Raw genomic sequence first — 20,504 nt, 5'->3', positions numbered from 1 at the left:
ATACAGTAGAAACAAATCTTGAGCCTTAATTTATGAAGAAATGGGGAACAAATGGTTTCTTCGCAGTATTATGAATTGCAGTGCTAAACCATGGAAGAGAACAATTTAGATCACTCAGACAGTAGGGAAAAAATAGGGTTTTTTGCATTGAACAAGTGAGTGATGGTAATGAGAGAAGAATCAAAATGACAGTACCGAGACATTCATTGAGATAAACCTACCCATAAGGAAGGCACCCACAAGATGACGATGCTGATATTTCAACAAGCGCATGACATATAACTATTTGACATCCTTCACGAAGAAATTCCCTAAAGCAGCCCTGAGCACTTAGCAGCACTGAGTACTTTGTCTTAGCCCAACAAAGCACAGAAAATACATGGAACAATGATTTTAGCCACATTCTTAAAGCCAAGAAAGTTTGTTTGATTTACTAGACAGTGGACAATTGTGCTCGTTCAGATTCTAATCAAGATGAACTTCAAATATTGCAATTGAGGAACAGGTTTAGTCCTCTGCAGGCTAAGGAGGAGCTGGGCACAGCTTCAAGGGGAACAGTTGGGCTGACAGACCCTGTGCCTTGCCAGAACACCCAGAAGCAGCAATGAATGACTGTTGTGGGTGACTCCCTGCTGCAGGGACAGAGGCACCTATCTGCTGACCAGACCTCTTGTCTGGAGAGGTTTGTTGGCTGCCAGGGGCTCAAATATGAGATGTCATGGGAAGACTGCCAAGGCTTGCGCACGCATCAGACTATTACCCTCTGCTCTTCCACAGGGGCACTAATGATATCATGGGTAAATTGGAAACCACCAAACAGGATTTCAGAGCTTTAGGAATGGTGGCCTAGGGTCTGGGAGCCCAGGTTATTTTCTCCTCAAACTTGCCAGTGAAGGGAAAGGATGGGAGGAGGAGCAGACAGATTTTCCAAGTTAAAAATTGGCTGCACTGCTGGTGTTAGCAACAAGGTTTTGGTTTCTACAGCCATGGGGCCCTGTTTGAAGATCGACAACTGATGGTGAGAGATGGGATTTACCTCACTAAGCAGGGAATACTTTGCCAAGAGGCTGGCCAGCCTAGTAAGGAGGGCTTTAAACTAGGAAAGATGGGGGAAGGGGAGAGTTACAGAGACAGGGCAGTCACCTCCTCTGTATCCAAGATGACCCGATTATGTATAACTATGAAAGGCAGAGTCTGGGAGAGTTCACTGAACGCTGCAATTCCAGAGCAAAAAAAGAAATAGCGACGAAGATAGCAACAAGAAATAGCAACAAAGATATAAAAAAATGAAATTTCATCTTATTACAGTACTTTTTAACTTCAGAAATGAAGTAAAATTCAGTCTCAGTCAACTGATAGTTCTAAGGCAATTTAAGGTCCTCAGATGAAAGTAGCCATATAAAAATTAAGTAACAATAAGTTGTTTTTTGTTATTTCCTGGCATACCCACATCTTCTTCTCATTTATGTGGCAACAATCTGAAGAATTCTCCGTTTGTTATGTACATTGTTATGTACCATATTAAGCAAAGAGGAGCACAGTTTATAGCTGGGGAAGAAAGCAATCGTTTCTTAAGTGCTATGTACATATGGAAGGATCTGTTAAATCAACAGAATTGCTGTAGTTAGGATAAGCAGAGAGTGGAGCTATTTGGACAGCAGTGGCTAAGAGTACTGCATTGCGTTTACTCTGTGCACAAGAACTGGCTCAAGTCTCCTCAGCAAGACAGACAAGAATTCAAGCTGGTTGCTCCAAGGATGAAGGGCCAATCATTCCTGCCATGCGAAAGGCATGAGTAGGAAAAACAATATGGAGCTAAGAAAGGTGGAGACAGCTCTGAGGATCCCAGCTTGCAGTCTGTGTTGCTTTTACTGTGGGTTACAGACACTTTCATGGAAGCAGACATCACACCCCAGAGCCCTTGAGGCCTCAGCAGCAGGCACGGGCGCTGCCAGCATGTCACCTTGATGTGGACACTGTGAGAGTGGGAGCCACAGCTGTGTACCTCCTGCCAGCTTGGCCTGGGTGGCTGACCACGTAGCTTATGCCTAAAGCCTGCGTTGCTGAGTCTTACTGCACTTAACTAACTTTTAACTATCTTAAATCTGTCCAGCAGTGTCCCATCATCAGTGAAATCGGTATCAACACTGCTGCTGTCTTAATCGTACAGGGTTATGTAATGGGAGGTGGGGAGGGGCATACTTACTCCCATGGCTCTCAGTGGGAGTTTCATCCTTCAACTGAGGTAGAACAGATCTTCTGTTACTGTGCTTATCAGGATCTGTATTCAAACCAGTTCATAAGAACTGCATTCACTGGAGTGGAGCAGTCTGCAGCTGATGCATTCACCATATTGTCTTGTAGCTTCTCTAGCTTCTAAGAAAAAAACCAAAATCCTCCAAGGGTCTGCTTGATCCTCCAAGGTCTTTCTCTGGAGAAACAGCTTTGACTCTTCTTGTGTCAAAGAAGACCCCAGAGCACATGGGAAATACAGACTCAGACTGTTATTACTGGATCCATAACAAAGGAATAAAAAGTGCAACTCTTGTTTTCTGCCCACACATAATCCTTTCAGAGCACTTCAATTCACAGTAAAATCTGTCCTGAACGTTCACCCTAACAGGCTTTACAAAGATCCATTGCTTAAAGCGATTCTCCAAGAGATGTCCATATAGAGGGAATAGTATTATAATATGATCTCTTACTCCAGAAGATTGTCTAACTATTTGCATCAAATTTTAGTGTAAAACCTTGCTGCACTATGTTAAAAGAAAGTCAGTTTGTCATAAAGTAAGACCAGGAAGACGGTGAGAAACTATCACTACTCCTGACTGCGTAGGAATTATACACTTCATTTCACTACAATATTTCCCTACCTGCCATTCTGGTCTACTTACCACTTTACTCATTTCCTATGCTCTGTCCTCGTCTCTCTACATTTCTTGAATTAGGAAATGTTATTTAGTATAAACTTGTTTGGCAGCATCACACAGATATACAGCATGATCATGCAGACATACAAGAATTTATTCAAAATAGATGTTAAAAATAAAGCCAATCTGTAAATAAAAATAAAGCAATCTGTAAGTCCACCTAAGACAGACAGTGCTTAGAACTAACATAGAATTTGAAGCTTTTGCAGAATTCTCTCATCCTTAATCTGTTTAGACATTCAGAAGGCTAAAAAAAAAAAAAAAAAAAAAAAAAAAAAAAAAAAAGAAGAAAAAAGAAAAGAAAATCTCCTTTACTATGTTAATTAAATACTATATAACAGGAAACCAAATGACATTTAAGTCAGTTAATTTATATCCACTTTACTATTTTGATAATGCTGATGACAAAATTAACCATTCCTTATGATTTAAAGGAATTAATATAATGGAATTATTCATTTAAATCTGTAATTTTCAGTTAAGTAGATGACAAGAAGATTTATCTTTTAAATAACTATTGTATTTCAGATTGGTCCCCATCCCTATTATTTCTAATTTTTATTTATTTGTTTATTTTTAGCTCCAGGCATATATATTGGACCTGTAAGTGGAACCAAGTTTAGAATCTACAAAAATTCTCTCTTAGTGACTTTTTTTGTCAGAGATATTGTCCGATATGCCAGAGACATTCGCTGACATTGCAATGAAACAAATCAAAACATTACGTGTGCTTAGTACTGGTCTGCGTTTCATCTAAGTCAAATGTAGTATGTTCAGTGGCAACAAAATTAAGCTACGGGGTGAAAAAAAATTACTCTGTGGAATCACTCTCCCTTCAACAATAAAAATCAGGTCCTGAACTGGTGCAATCGGGATCACGTCCGAGGCCTTTTGCAGACTGGGGCTAACTTCTGTGGGCTGCGTGCGAATGGAGGATGTGAAAGCTGCTGTCGGTGGAGAGCTTGGACAGAAAACACTGACTCAAAGGCCACGGGGAACAAGATTACCTTTTCTCTATTCATTCATATTGTTTTTGACCAGAAAGACTGACTGATAGTAAATACCTGAATTTTCAAAACATTCTAAAAATCAGGGATTTTCAAGGGAATATGAAAAGTATACTACAAGCTGGAGGTCTTTTTCAAAGATTTCACCAGTGATCTTAATTTATCATACATTCAACAGAAAAAAACTTATGCAGAATTACTTCATTAGATAAGCAGAAAATACCTGGTGTCATACAAGTGAGTTTAGTCTAACAGAGAGCTAAGTGAAAATGCATTTTCATTAAAAAGAGCACACATGCTACTCCCAAGAAGCTATGAAATAGAAAATATTTTCCTCTATTTTTTGAATAATTTTATTTCTAATGAGACAAATACCAAAGTACATATCATATTGCTGACGCTCATTTTATTTTTACTTAGCACAAATATTTATTGTTTTCTCATCAGTAGAAAAAGCTCCTGGCATAAGATTTTACATTTCAGGGCATACATTATAATCTTCTTAAGACAATAGCAACGTAGCAGGAACTAAGCATAAGCCACGACAGTGATACATTACCTTCCTATACCATGTTGCCACAGGTTCTGAGCTATTAATTTTCCAGCTATTTTGTTAGTGACGCTTTGTAAGGATTTTCCATTGTCTAATTATTTGTCAGACCTTGTTCCATAAGTCATCACATGGCACCACTGTCGTTCCACAAAAAATAAAAATTCAGTGTACAGCATGTTTCATGGAGCTGCAAGAACTACAGCGAGTTTCCAGGAGCCAAAGATCTGTGAAGGTGCATGTGGCTATAAATCCAAATTTCAAAATAGAGTCATTTCATTTTAACAGTTGGAGAGATGGATTTACATACATGCCAGTTAGACAAACGTATTGTTTCAAAACATCCCACAGGCAGCTCTTAAGCTCAAAGTTCACTGACAATCATATATATTTCATCAAAGGTTATTGTTATACATTCAGTCTCTGAATCTGTGCTCTGTTTGCTCATGTGGACCTCCAGAACCATGCAAAACATTATGAAAGTCCAGAGTCTCTGCCACTTTATACAGCATATTAAAAATTAAACATGCGCAGTATAGGACCATTGCATCAAACCTCCAAGGCTTTTCCCAATGATTCTGTTTTAAGGAGGCCTATTGAGTTAAAAGTACACAAGAAGTAATCATCATCATCATGAAAAAGGGGTCTTTGTTGCAGTTGTGCTGACAAGTGACTGCTTGAATGCCTTGCTGATGACTAGATAGTAGAGGGTAAACAGAGTTTAACCTTGATACAGTTTTGTTAGATTCAGCCATGTTCCGTTCCATGAGGTTTCAATACCAAAAAGGAGTAAAATCCACAGGACTGGAAGAAATTCTACCTTTCAACAGAGCCAGTGTTCCCAAACTACAATCTAGTAAAATGTTCAAACGTATGCTTGAGATTAAGCAGGTAAATATTCCTATTTGAACTACAAATACTCCGTATTACATTGATTTGAAATCGATAGGCCTGTGATTTCAATGAGAGAAATAATCTGCTTTAGTTCCTTGCTATTACAGTTCTCCGCTAGATTATAGTTTAAGTAACTAGGCAAAATTTGCAAATTATATGGGGTTTTTCTCTGCTTTGGAAAGAAATAAAACAATAAAAGTAGATTAAGTTATTCTTTATAAATAAGAAGGCCCAAATATTCCTACTCAGGTAGGAAAAAGAAAAATCTTCAGCTTTCACATGTAATTTGTATTTAAAAATGTATTTCTCTTATTTCCTTACTTTCTCCCTTTTTTCTCAATATATGCTTCTAAAGCCCTTCACTGCTATTGAAGCGGACAGAGCAAAACCCGATCCATTTTACAGATATTCAAAAAGCAAAAAATATGATTTCTCAACTGCATGATGAACTTGAAAAAAGAGCAAGTCAATTCAATCCATTTTACTTTGTAATAGAACTTGTACACTGATTTTTACTCACTTATTTCCCTTCACACTGCATTTTCTCTAAAAAATGGTTAATTCTAAACTCTAGATAGTTAGCTGTTAAGCACAGTGATACCAACACATAGTTTAACAATATGGCAAATGAGCACTATTTTCTAATAGAAAAACAGCTTTTACACACTGACTAATGAAAAATACTAGGCTGTATGAATCTAAAAATACAGCATAATGGCAGAGACTAGAGCCTCAAATGGTTATATCCAAGGGATTTTAGAACTTAATACTTGTGAAATGATGAAATTGAGAAGCAAATTGTCCATATATGATTTACTGCTTGTGCAAGGCAAAAGCTTTAAGAGTTAGTCAAAACACTCAGTACTCAAGAGTCAGTTTGATATGCATGCATTATAAAGAAGAAAGATGGCTGGGTAAAGGAAAAAAGGAAAAAAGAAAGAAAAAAAGCATTTCAGTATAGCATTGTCTATTCAAAGTTTTCAGTGGTTTCTCTACTGTCCAAGAGCTGATCCTTACCACCTAGAAGGTGAGGAGGCTTTCTCACTGCTTTTATTGGAAGAAGAAGTGAACTATGACTAGACTCCAAATATTTAAGATCTACTGACTACAGTGAGAACCGAGGGAGATACAGCATATTCACTACTTATTAATAGATTTTAATCTGAAGTTAAATGAATCTTCTTACTATTGTCTTCTGTAGCAATGAACTTCTGAAGTGCCACAGCTGCTCTCCAGAATTTTCATGGGAAATAGGTATTTCTTATAAGAGGCATTTGGGATCAGAGAATGGAGTTGGGATATAGAGGCCTGAGAGCTCAGATATACTCCTTTTGCTTCTGTTTACGTATGTTTTACCCTCCTGGTGCCTTGTTCAGTTCCCTTTTCTCTCCTGAATGGAAATCTTATTTTCTTACTATTTTTGTTCCCCTTTGGACGGGGAAGATAAACCTAAAATCTGGGAAGTTCATCAGCAATCCACTAACCCCTCTGCTATAAACCCTAAAACATCCATGAATTGATTTTCTTTCATTCTCTGCTGCAGGCATAACTGTTAATGAAGTTGCCAGGTCTGTTGAGATTATAAAGATTTATTTGTTATACTGAACGTAACGTCAAGACAGAGAGTTATTGGTTGTTTTACTCTTGACAGTTTTATTCATGAAGCAGAATACTGGAACTTACGGAAGCTTGGCTCATTCAATATATCATTCCTGAAACTTAGTTAAAAGCTTAATGCAGTTAGTTTAGAAGAGAACAATTGCATTTAACATGCAAATATTTTATAAACACATTGCCATAAAATTTGCAACTGAATTATTCTGTCATATAATCACACTGAAAAAAAGTTGTGAGATGACTTCCTTGTACTAGTCCTTAGTCCAAACAACCATAGCCAGAATTAGAAATGTCCCTTTAAATGTCCTATCATGTTTAGTTTGTGTTCTTCCCCCCCCCCCCCCACACACATCTATTTTCAGTCACACCAGAGCAAATTTGGAACTGAAATTTGTTGCTAGGACATAAAATCAGATTTGAGACAACTCACCACTTTGCTACCGCTGGGAATAAATAAAGCCTCTCAATATTGTTATTGGTACAAATTAGCAGTACGACGACACGCTCAGCAAGCGAGGGACGATGCTGTGCCTGGCGCTGTACACATTCGACCAGAGCTCAGCATCGAGGACCTCGAGACCCAGGCCTCGAGGAGCTAATTACAGACCTCTGCTGCCGTCAGCATGGTTGTGTACCACCTTAGGAGCTGGATACCTCTCCGCAATTTTAGGGAGCACAGAAAATACAGACAGCTGACTGAGAGCCATTAGCCACTGAGACACAAGCGAGCCTAGGGTCCTGTTGACATTAGTTATTCAGAGTGGTCTCAGTAGTTCCAAGAAGAAATGGAAAACGTTATTTTCAACTTATTTTTAGGAAACCTATATTTAAACAAATAATTATGTTTAAATTGAACTGTTAAGAAACCCTTTAATTTTAAACAATAAGAAAATAGAAACTATGTTTCAATCATCAGTGACATAAGACAGTTTAGATAAGTAATATTCCATTTGGAAATAAGCAGGAGGAAAAGTATTACAGCAGACTTTTTGGAAGCTGAAAGCTACAGCTCTCACAAAATACTTCCAAATCAAGAGCAGTAATAATTTAAAATTTTGAGAACACATAAATCAGACTTCTAAAATTAACAAAAACCTCTGCTGCTTAGTTATTTTTTCTGTAAGTTCTTGTATAGCAACTGAATTGACCACTTCTGCAGAAATGAATTTCATCACAAATAAAAGGGAGTTACTGGACTCAATCCACAAACTGTTTGAAAAGAAGTTTTAATTGTTAAATCCTACTCACTAACTCTAAAAGCTAAAAATATATTTTTAAATGAATTATTTCAATGTATAGCATTTTGGTAAAGAATTAGGCAAAGAAAAAACAAATTCAATTTCTTGAACCATTTAATCAAATTTTTTTTTTTTGACAAATCTAAACTCTCTACCCAAAAGTTAATATTCTGATAATCAGAAGCATCTGAGATTTACTGAATCTGAACTCTTAGCTACAGTTTAAGCAAGAATCCTTAAACTTTCCAGGAAAAGAAGGGTTTTCTAAAGTACCTTCAGGCTACTACAAAACATACAAGCACCTGACCAGAAGAGACTTTGGGGGTTTGGCCTTCTCCCCTCACAGGCAGCTCTAGTGTGTAACTCCTCTTAGATACCACACAAGCTCTATCTTAAAATCGGTTTGATTTCTTACCTTTCTCCTGAACACCTCAAAACAGTTAGGGAGTCCTACCTGAAAATTTGTGTCCATGGATCTTGAAAGGCAAAAATTAGAGCAGAACCAACACAACATCTGAGTTTGATAATACACACTTCCCAGAATATAAATGTATGGAAGTCAACATTTATGGCCCTATACAGGGACGATATACGGCCAAGCAGTGACACTGGGAGGCTTTTATGGGTTTGGGATGGCTGCCTTGCTCAGAGAAAACTAAGTTCCATTAAAAATCTTTACACCCTTCCACATCACTGTGTGCTCTGTATACACTTTCTCTGGCAGAAAATAACATTTTAGATCCATTATTTTGCAGCCTCTCTTGTTAAGCTAGAAACTTTAGTTATCGTGAGTCAAACACAGCAGGAAAGGAATATTGAATATGTTTAAGGCATAGAATGAGAGGATACAGAATAAAAAAGCTATACTGCTCTCTTAGTACTTTCCATGGAAGTGCTATTTATCAAATCCTTCCTGTGCAAAAAACAGGATAGGACTTCATGCAGGTATGAGATATTCCCTCCATACGCTGAGTCCTACCTACGGCATATTCTAATCTTACACTAAAAATTGGTTCAGTGAGTATCTGGGGCTCTTTCAGTTTCCCAATCAGTACATTTTACTCAGTGCTCCCACTTACTTTTCTGTTGCAACCTTTACTGAATCTCAGCAGTACCCTCCCGGTCCTGAATTATGAAAACATATTTATATTCTCCCTGTTTTGTGAATAATGCTTACTTCTCCATTTCAATTAAGTCTTTCCTTCCCATGCTTCCACTTACAAAATAGTTTAAATTCTTTTGATATAAAATGTTACTGTAAAACCATATTCTTTCTCTCCTCTCCTGGAAAAGCAAAAATAACCCCCCAACAAATGAAGAATATTTCAAGTCAAACCAACTTCAGTCCTTTTGGTTTTCCTCTTCCCTATTATTTTGCTCAGTTGCTAAACTGAACACCGTGGATACCATCAGCCAGAAGTAAAGTACAGTGTAGCTATCACATGATTCTACATGATATCCCAGGGATGTCACCTGCAAACATATGACACATAATTTTCTGTAAAAGTTCTTCACTCAGCAGTCTCTAAAGCCTAGATTTATCATTTTATAGGAAAAGTTGAAGAGGAGACAAAAAATAGAAAAATGATCTCATCTCTATTAGGTGATGACACAAGTTTCTGTAGGATGTCCTCACCTCAGCCAAACTTCATAGAATTGCACAGTTGTACTACAGAGTTATTTGTAGTACAGCATTATTGCAATAATTCAGAGTACCTCATATCTGTCTCCTACCAAAGTGACCACTTCCATTAGACACTATAAAATAAACAGTAGGTCAATAAAATACAACATAATTCCACAAAGCAGAGAGAAAACACACATTCTCATTCAAGGTCATAGACCCAGTCTGCACTGCTGTTAAATTAGAGCTACCCTGTTCAGATGCTGAAATTATCTGTGCCAGGTGAATTGGGACCATTGACAGCTGATGAGAAAATTACTTCTACCCAACCTCAGGGGAACTCCCACACCTATTAGACCTCAGTGGAAATGAGATAAGTTTGCTTTAAGCTCCTTCCGGGCTGTATGCCAGAGTTTGGCAGAGTGCATAAAAGTAACGGAGCTCCCAGGCCAGCAGTCACTCAGGCTTGGATTTGATGTTTGACAAGGAATGCCTAAATGAGGCAAGGGGGGGCGGGGAAGTGCCTTGCTTTGATTAGATGAATCTGAGAGTTCACTGTATTTCAAAAGAAGCAATTTTAAGAGACAAACATCTCCTTATTTCCAAGTAAGAATTGGTGGGTAAGAGGATGAGGCACGCAAACAAAGCTGAGTCAGGAGAGAGCCTAAGGTTATCAATTTAGCAGTGTCTGCAGCCACAGTTTTTAAAATATTCTGTGGGACAATTATAGATCTTGATGTGTGATTTCTCAAATGCCCTTGACAGATTCACTATAAATAATAAACTAATGCACAAATGAAGTTTATATCTTGGGGGATGATGCCACATTCTTCTCACTTGTAGGCTATCAGCCGTCATTTTAATTCTTAGCATTAAGGTCTTCCAAATCCCTCAATACAGGCAGTCCAGCTCCACATAAATCATGCTGGACTCCTGTCGCCAGCTGAGTTTTCCAGGTAATACTTGAGTGTAATATCTGTATCTCAGAGTAGCTTCTTTTCTTAACTGTCATTCAAGAAGCACAAAAAGTGTCATTTTATTCTAACACTGTACAAGGAGTAATAAGTGAATAATATAGCATAAAGTTAATCTGTCTCTCCCTACTTTAGAGCAGAACTTTCTTTAAGAGAGTCTGCAAGAGAGTCTGGCACAGTGCTGCAAGCTGGCACACACCACGTTGCTACTACGAAACCTAGCAGCTAAATCCTACTTGTTCTAAACCTCTGTGATTTGGCCTGAACACAGATGGATGGGAGTACCAAGCATTCATACTGTCTTTTCTCTAGACATCCTGGGCACAGAGTATAGCTGGTCCATTCTATAATTATACAGTCTCTTAGGCAAAGGGAAGAGCTTCTAAGGTCCTATCAGCTTGCCCTTCTTGCTAACTTTTTTGTCTTGCAGGAATGGTTTTCCTGGAGGAAGGGGAATTCACAAATTGTGAATCCTGAACTGGAGCTTAGGTTTCCAAGGTCTCTTGAAGGATCCTGCCCTTTCTTCATCTCCTTTCCACATCCTACAGGTTAGGTAGGCTTTCCATGGTGCCTTACCTGCTTATGTTCATTGTCCCGCAACTTCACTCGCACAGAGATTAGTAGGCTCTGAACTATCATTAAGTCCAGGAGGGTCCTAAAACTTGGTTGTTGAAAAGTATATATTCCTTCAAGAATCAACTTTAAATGCTCCCAGCGTGGTTAGAGTTGTGTACTCCAGGGGGCTTTGCTGGTCATAAAATGGCACAAACATTATTTTCCTTCTGATTTATAAAATATTAGCATAACTCTTGGCAACAGATCTCAAATTAAATATGTGCTTTTCTTGTATCAGTTGGATCATTCTGCCAAGACATCTCAAGCTATGCAGCTAGAACTTACTACATTATTTATTAGAGCAATAATAAGTATAATGATAATCAGTATATTTATAGGCTTGTTTTACTTTATTTTCATCCAGGCAGAGTGACGTAACTTCCTTCACAGCTTCATGTTAAGCCTGGGTTTACTAAGGCTCTAAAAAAATCTATCTTCTCTTCAGGTAAGGATATTTAAAGGTTTATATATGTTTCCTCTGTGCCTTACATTTATCTTTTATTAAAAAGCCATATGAAGAATACAGTAGAAAAGCACTCGGGAAGCAGAGCAAGCTCCTGGCTCACGGGGGTCCCATAACCATCATCTGACTATGGATTTTAAGACAACAACAACATGCAAGTGAAAGTCACATAACATTCCTCCTCTAACCCACTCTCTTTTCCCTGAGGGAAGTGAAATTACCATTTATAAAAAAAAATTAATTAAATTAAGGTAATTTGTTTTCAGTTGACAGCAGGAACTAAAAATACATCAACATCAACAAAATCAACAAAAATTATCAGCAATATCCCCCACTGCTAATGTTTCTGCCTGATCCAAGGGGAGGCTAGCAGTACTGCAGAGGCACAGAAACAGTCAAGCTCACAAAGCAAATGGGCATTGCTCAAACTTTCAACTAGCATCAACAAATATTTCATTATTTGATCTTAAACTTAGGAAAACATAATAGCCAGCGGAAACAGGGCATTTCCAAACACTGCAGCTGACATTCATCAGTGCATCAGTAATACGGTGTTTTCTGCACTGGCCAGCTACAGAAATACATGGGCATGTTCTCATGCAACATTTCTGTTGGTACAAAACACACTGAGAGATGCATTTGTAATGGATAATCTTGCAATTCAGAAATATTCCTTTGCAATCCCAAATCAAGGGAGTTAATTTCAACTTGCAAGACTTCTGTTATTAGCTGCCCAGGCTGCAGACAGTAGCAAACAGAAAAGAGGCACTATATAACCCAGGGAACAGTTCCGCTGTGTCTATACATATATCAGTCATCAGCTGGCCAATGTCCCCTTCCTGCTTCCCTCAATATTCATCTCAAAGTGCTTTAAGTACATGGCAGGATCAAGGTCTGAATGAGTAAGATTTAATTTAATCCTGGGTTTTCTACAGCTCAGCAACAGGCAGAGGAAAATACTTAATATTCCTGGTTTCAGTTCTGCCCATGCTCACTCAGACTCCCAAAAGCTACCGCTTCTATGCCCACACTTCTTCAGTAAGACCCCTATTCAGAATTTCTACAAAGTGGTTCAAATTTCAGCAGTGAATGCTGGGCAACTTCCATCTCTTCTATATACGCAGCCAGTTCCTTCCTAGGTGAATTATTCTCTATTTCTTGGTACGTCTTCTACCTTTTGTTCTCCCCCTGTTTCTGTATTCTAATTTCCTCGACATATTAGCCTGTGCCCATGGGATAATTTAAGTTGAAAGGACCCTCATCAGGTCTCTAGCTTGGCCTCCTGCTCAAGCTGTCAGCTATGAGCTCAGACCAAGTTATCCAGAGCTTTATCCAGTTTAGTCTTAAAAATCTCTAAAAGTGAAGATTGCACCACCTCTTTGAGCACTATCCTTATGCTAGAAAAAGTTTCTCCTTATAGCCAGTCATCACCCCATATAACTTCAAGCATAATTCCCACTGTACCTTGCGATTTAACTTTTTGAAGCAGGTTCCTATTTCTCCATAACTAGTCATACACAGACTCCTATAGCTTACTACTAGAAAGAAATGGGAAGTTTGCATTCCATTTTTATGCCCTATTTAATGCTATGAAATTCTTTACTAAATGACATGTGAATTATTTGCTTTTACCTACAAGATAAAGTTAACTTTTCCGTTCCGAACTGAAGATTTTCATGGTTAAAGGTAAATATGATCTTTGCTCTTATGATTTAACATTGGTTTACTAATGTCCACATAATAGGTTTAGAAAAAATATTTTTTATCCTTGCAAACAATAAAAGTAATATAGGGGCATTTCACTTATTTCTTCTTAGTATTTTTCCCAGAATGCACTTACATCTCCAAACAGCACTACGTTGTTTAGTGGATGCAATTTTGAATATGTTTTGAAGTACACTTAAAGAAGTAAAATCTCCATACTATTACGTTGTAGATAGCTGAAACAGCCTATCAAAAAACAAATGAAAAGTCCCTGTATCCTTGCCTTCAATTCCAGACCAAGCCAGAAGTGTGCTACGGTACTCAAAACTTTATCAGCCACCATCTCCTTCAGCATTGCTTGTGCCAGGAGCTCCAGAAGAACAGATATAAGTATAGTCTTTTTTGCTTCTGGTCAGCTGGATTTTGTCACTTTAAGAGAATCCTTATCTGGAACTAGAAAAAGTGGGTAAGCCCACTCACAAGACCTGAAAGAATGGCTTGGGATAAAGAATCCATTCTGTTGTCTGTCATTTTTTTAATTGCTTTTTATATAGAAGATTGATAAAACAGAAAAAGTGAATCTCTGTGGAGAGTCTGAAGCACACATTAAAAATGTTCATTTGCTTTGTTCATATCCCCTTTTATTTGCATTTCCCAAATACCCTAGTGAGAAAGCTTTCTTAGCACAAGTATTTGCAAAGATTTAATACTGTATGCTCAAACTGCAAATGAGGAATAGTACACTTAAATATGTGGTTCATATTGCTTTTAGTTTTAAGTCATTTGAACAGAAAATAGGAAAGTTGCCACATGCTTTCTTTAAATGAATATTCACAATTGAGTGTTTGTGAATGACTGAGAATTAGTGGTTGTAAAAGATAAACAGGAAAGCCTACAAATAGTTCTGAGTAATGTATAAATTGGAGACAAGTGGATTGAAGAGACTGAAACAAATGGATGCACTTCAGGATGAAAAGCATAGCTACGTTTTTAGTGAGCCAGCTAAAACCCTGCTTCCTTTATTTTGCATGACATGTAACAACTGACCGAGCAGCAAACTCTCTAGATTAGCCATTCTCAGTCCTATACCTTTAAACCTTTCTTTCACCTTCCTGCCAAAAGGCAAGTGTGCACCCAGAAGGAGATCCACCTGTGTGAGAACCTCAGGTTTCCTTTCTCTTTGAGGATACTGGAAGGAGAGAAGCACTTGCACTTGCTTGTGGGAAGCTGTCTTTTTCTGACCCTCATCTTGATTGTGCATCAACCAAAAGCTAGAAATAAATCACAACCAGGCATATGGTGCTTCAACCCTGCCCATATTCCCCAATTAATTAACCTCAAATGAAAGTCTACAGAGCCGGTCAGTCCAGCTTGCATGAGAAATTTTCCCCTAGTCTGTGAAACCTGCAAGCAGAAAGAAATACCCACAGTACCTCAGAAGCACATGTGCAAGAATGTAGTTTCATGACTACCAAAGAATGATTACTATATACTACAGGAATTTCCTACAGAAGGTAGGTGACTAGCACTGAAATCATCTTCAGAGCAAAGCTATAGTAAGGGAAGAGCAAGGGGGCATTCTGAGGTAATTCCATGTAGGACCTACCACACCCAGCTGTCTGCTGCTGCTGTCCAGGAACAAGGTCTGCAGGGCAGCTATGGGATAGAGCACCAGAGAGAGTAGAGTGGACCGAGTGGTCTCTCAATGGGCCAAAAATCCTCACCTTTGAATTACAGACTGCATTGAAAATAAATGATGTCTCCAAGCTAAGCTGTCACATCAAATCTACAGGATGGTGTGCACATGTGCATGTGTGTATAAATAAGATTTCCTGTTTGATTCATTATGGGCATACGCAGAATGCTTTATTGGTATATCAACATCCAGTGGCAGGAAATCAGGTCACAAACTTACATGGCTCATAACATATCTAGCAGTTTTTTGCTTTTTCCCTTGAGCAATAGCTTTGGATTTTTCATGTGGTTGCACGTGTTCCTAAAGGGCCAAATCCTGAAATGTTTTAGTTTGGAAGCACTTCTGCTGTAATCTGTGGGAGTCAGGCATTTACAATTGTGAGAGCGCTTTGACCCCAGAAGTGTGATTGAGAGACAGAGAAATGAATTGTGACTTTAAATTTAGCCTATAAGGAAAAGCAAGCAAGGAAGAATGTGTCTCTTTTGGGGAAATCTCATTTCATTAAAGACTTACAGTTTAATAGGGTCTGGTGCCTTGGCTTGCCCCACATGAAGGAATATATCCACTGGAGCAAAGTTCTGCTTAGTGAGCACGGGTTCTCTCCAAGCAGAAACCTAAGAGCCTACATTGATTTCCTACAGCAAGAGACTGCAGCATTCCCTCAAGTTAAAGTTAATTCTGTTTGATACTGTTTATCTGGCTAAGACACATTGACATGGAACATTTTTCAATATAAGAAGATTTAGACTCCTATTTGTGACCACTGTCAGAGAGGTTTCCTGCATCACTGGGCTGAAAGCAGGCTGGGAAAGCAGGCAGCCTGTGAGAACTGCCTGTCATTAATAATGTGGTGTATTTCCAGGTGTTGTCACTGAATGTCACGCTGACATATTCCCTGAAGAGCCCTCACTATCTAACTGGCAAAAGCACAGGTGAGATTTGTAATAGCGTGCTCAGGAGTCTTACAGATGAGCTTCCCACTTTGCTTCCCACTTTAGCATCTACTTCCACAGAGACAAGTCTTTTGATAGACAGAAGTGTCACATAAAATGGCTTGTATTGGTCACATTCTCATGCACCTTTTTCCTTGCTTGCTGTGGCAGGCTCAGCTATCTCCACTCATCATTAGTTCTGTTCAGGGAGCCATGTTTATGACTAACTTTTAGAAGAATATGTTGTGATAGAGATCAGATGATAGGAGGCTAAAACAAAACAAGGACTACAAGCAGGAAAATGGTGCTCAAAACATTTTGGGGTTTCAATGCAGCATATAGTGCCGTGCTCTCCTCCTTCCCCCAACCCATTTGTAGAAAGCCTCACTGGACAATCTCCATCCTGGCGTTTTTCTTCTGGATAGGAAAAAAAAAGGATAATTATGGATCCTGTTCCAGTCTGGCAGTTCACATATCTTAACGTTCATACCCACAAACTCTACATCCTTTAGTATAATGATGTGTATCCTACTCTTATGTCTGGATCTTGGTGAGTAATATCAAAACATCCAAATTACTTCTGTCCCATTTTTTTTACCCTATTTAAAAGCATTCAGCTGTCCTTTAAGAGCATAGTAAACAACACCATTATTATTAACCAAAATGCTTTTGCTTGTGTCTGCATGCAATCTCAGAAAGACACAGTTTGTATACTTCTTGCATTATTTTCATGAATAAAAGAAGTTTGGGTTCTTCTGTTCTCCAGAGTATCCGGGTTGACTAAGACAATCAAGTCCTGTAATCAACAGGTGAAGTAGTGGCGGACTTTCCTCACATGAAGCTTTACTAACTTCTTGGACTAAGACAATCATCTCCAGACAGGTTAAAGACAAGTCTGGAGCAAGGCCTGAACACCTATTGATATGACACTAATCACCATTCATTTCTTAAACAAACCACAAATATCATATCAGGATTTACCAGTCAGACCAAATCTCAACAGAACTCCTCAGTGGAACTGTGGATAATAATCAGAATTCCTGCAAATGAAGCTAACTCTGCCTTTTGTTAACTCGTAACAGGTCTTTGGTAAACTCTGAAATATCAAATGCCTTAATCACAGGCTGTATTACAGTTCTCTAATAAGCAAGTCTTTGTGGAACACATTACTTAGCAGTAGGACATATCCTACAATGGCTCATGATATGAGAGGGAATGTAATAGACATTTTTAATAGCATAAATTAACTTGATGGTAATAAGGAAGTCTCTCTGTCACTGATATCACAAATTAAATTATCTGCTACCTCAGAAGTCATGAGCAATAAATTAAGAAAGCTACAAGATCACTTAGAAATTTGACAACACAAGATCAGCTTGAAGATCTCTGTACTGGGGTTTCTTTGGCATAGCAACATTTACTCCCTTAACTGTGACACCATTTGTTTGTAGGTAAACTGGATCTTCAACATTATCTTAATTAAGCATTTAAAATTTAATTTCCTTTTTCAAAGGAGAACAACTTGGGCATTACACAGCATGTTTCCATTAACAAAGCAGCAGCTTCGACCAACTACCTTCACAATGAACAGAAAACAACAAAAAGAGCTGTATCAGCTGACAGCCCTGAGGGGAATGGGGGTACACTGTGCAACACAAGTCACCATATAACACAGATAGTCACCATAAAACACAATAGATTTTCCCCAAAGAAGTCACTCACCAAACAATTAAGATGCAAACTATGCTATAAAGCCATATAGTACACTTAAAACAAACCTTGAGTTTGTAGGCAAGTGTTAAAGACTCTGCAGTTTGTACCAAGACTTTTGTTTGTATTTTTGAACACATTAAGGTTTAACTGATATTAGACTCCTTTGGGTTTTTATGACTCTGAAAAAGACTGAAGACACTAACAGATTATTTTTCTTTAGTTATAACAGAGCAAGGTTACTAACTGTTGTGGCTGTTACAGAACCCATTCAAAAGGAATCCAAGACCCCTCTTGTCAGTTCACTAACTAAATCATGTTAGCCGCAGTTACAATATCCTTAATTTATAGTTGTTAACATTACAAATTTTAAATGATCCACATAGATAAAGTACAACAAATTAAACAAAAAGTCATTAAGTGCAATAACTCTTTAGTGTCAATCAGGACTGTAAAATACAGAAATACTGACCTGTCTTTCATACCTTCCATATACTTCTGCACCTTCACTTAAAAGCAGAAGGCATAACATCACTTCAGCCACGACTGGGAGATAAAGACAAATCTGTAGTTCCGAGCTTAAGATTTCACAACTCACACAATACAACATTGCCATACTTTGCGAACAACCAAGGACAATGTTTGTACATATTACATACTGTAGCTTTAGTTTAAGTAGGTTAACAGTATGTAATATATTATGTAGCCTTTTGTAGTTAATATGCTATTGTACCCAGATATGTAAATAAAGCAGAGGTTATCCAGCAGCTTTTTGGCAAGTAGATAACATCAAAACATTGTTAGTGAACTGCCAACCCTCTGCCAAGACAAGAGATGTTAGAACAGAAACAGAAGATGGCAATGGTCTGAGTAGCTTGAGTCAACAGAATAAGCCTAACATGGACAGCAAATTGAAAAGTAGTCGTATGTGCTTTTCACTTAAGATTTTCAACATTTACTGAAGAAATAATCTTTTAACAGTTCTAGTCATCTGGAGCATAAAAATCAACATGTATAAATGTACAAGACCAGAACAAGTATGCTGACACTACCTTCTCTTACAAGGCGACAACTCAATAAACATGGAACCCGACCAACCCATAGCTGGCAACGTTAACTAAGGTAAAAAGAAAAAGATAATGACCTTAGTGACATGAATAAATTCACCTACTGGTGTTGAACAAAGCTGTTTGATTGTAACTTAGGGAAGATTACTGTTCTGTTAGATGCACTAGAGTTTAAATAGTACATTTCTTACAAATAGTCCATCCTTTGTCTGCTTAGTAGGAAGACAGAGTTTCCTGAAATACTCTTGATTCTATGGAGCTATATTTCTTTTTATGTTCATGCTAGTGAGCAACAAGAGATGTAATTTTAAATCCCAGAGTAGTCTTGAGAAAGTTCTTTTTTGCCTTTTAATAGGACAATGAAACAAGTCACAGTCAAGAGATTGCCACTGATGGAAAGAGCAGCTATTTTGCAATAACTATTCTGTAAAATAATAGAACTAGGTGAACACTTGAGGAACATGACAAAATATACTTGCTTGAGCTCTGTCTGCAACTCTTGAGTGAATATATTTTACAGATAAATCACTCAATGAACATTAAACTGTATTCAAGTATCCTCTATAAAAATTGAAACAATTATGATTTTTTCTTAGGGAATGAATTAAAACATTGCATTCTCCAGATTTATGAAGATCATATATAAAATACACATTCACCCAAACTATTTTGGATTTGCAAAACTATCCCCAAAACCACAATTATAAACAAAAGAAGTTTCAAATATCTAGATAATTCTGAAAGTGGATTTAAAATGAATAACAAGTAGTTAGAACTTTTTGGCATATACAGGGACATTTATAGCGTAATATATAGTAAAATACTGATTGATGAACCTAGAATAGGAAGTTTATAAAGACCATCATCTGTCAAGTTATCACTTGTCTTGGATACCTATGATTTGCTTTGTTCCATGTCATTTTTCTGTGTTCATATTTAAGGTGAAAATAATTCCAAAATATTTATTTATTCATTCTCTTAAAGAGATTCTATTTTCTGAGATCCTGTTTCAGTCACATCAGAGTGTCTTCACTGAGTTGTGCAACTATAGAACCGTTGATTCATATTTCTACTAGATTTTTTCAGACATATTAATAGATAGCACATGGAGAACTGAAACAGAAGTACTAAAGCTATTTGTTTCCTATGAATGACAGATTTTTTGACTGAAGACTTGCCAATGTTGACAGGTGATTGTCAGAGTATTTGACTAAAATTTAAGCTGCTCAATTTCTTGTAGAAAATGGTCTTCATAAGCTATTTTATACTAGTTGTGACATCCAGCTGGAAAGAAGGCTGTTATAAACCAGTCACTCAAAAAATACCCATATAGCACAAGTAGCACTTAAAGTAAAGACAGGAAGAGAGAGAGGATAATGGCACGAAGGACTTAAAAGTGAACCTGGAAATAGTTCTTCAAAAGTACTATTTGTCACATAATGGAATAAATGCCTCGAGGAGGAGAGGTTAGAGATGTAAC

Source organism: Rhea pennata, chromosome 11 (genome assembly GCF_028389875.1).
Source record: "Rhea pennata isolate bPtePen1 chromosome 11, bPtePen1.pri, whole genome shotgun sequence".
NCBI classification, from domain to species: Eukaryota; Metazoa; Chordata; class Aves; order Rheiformes; family Rheidae; genus Rhea; species Rhea pennata.
This window is presented reverse-complemented; position numbering follows the sequence as displayed.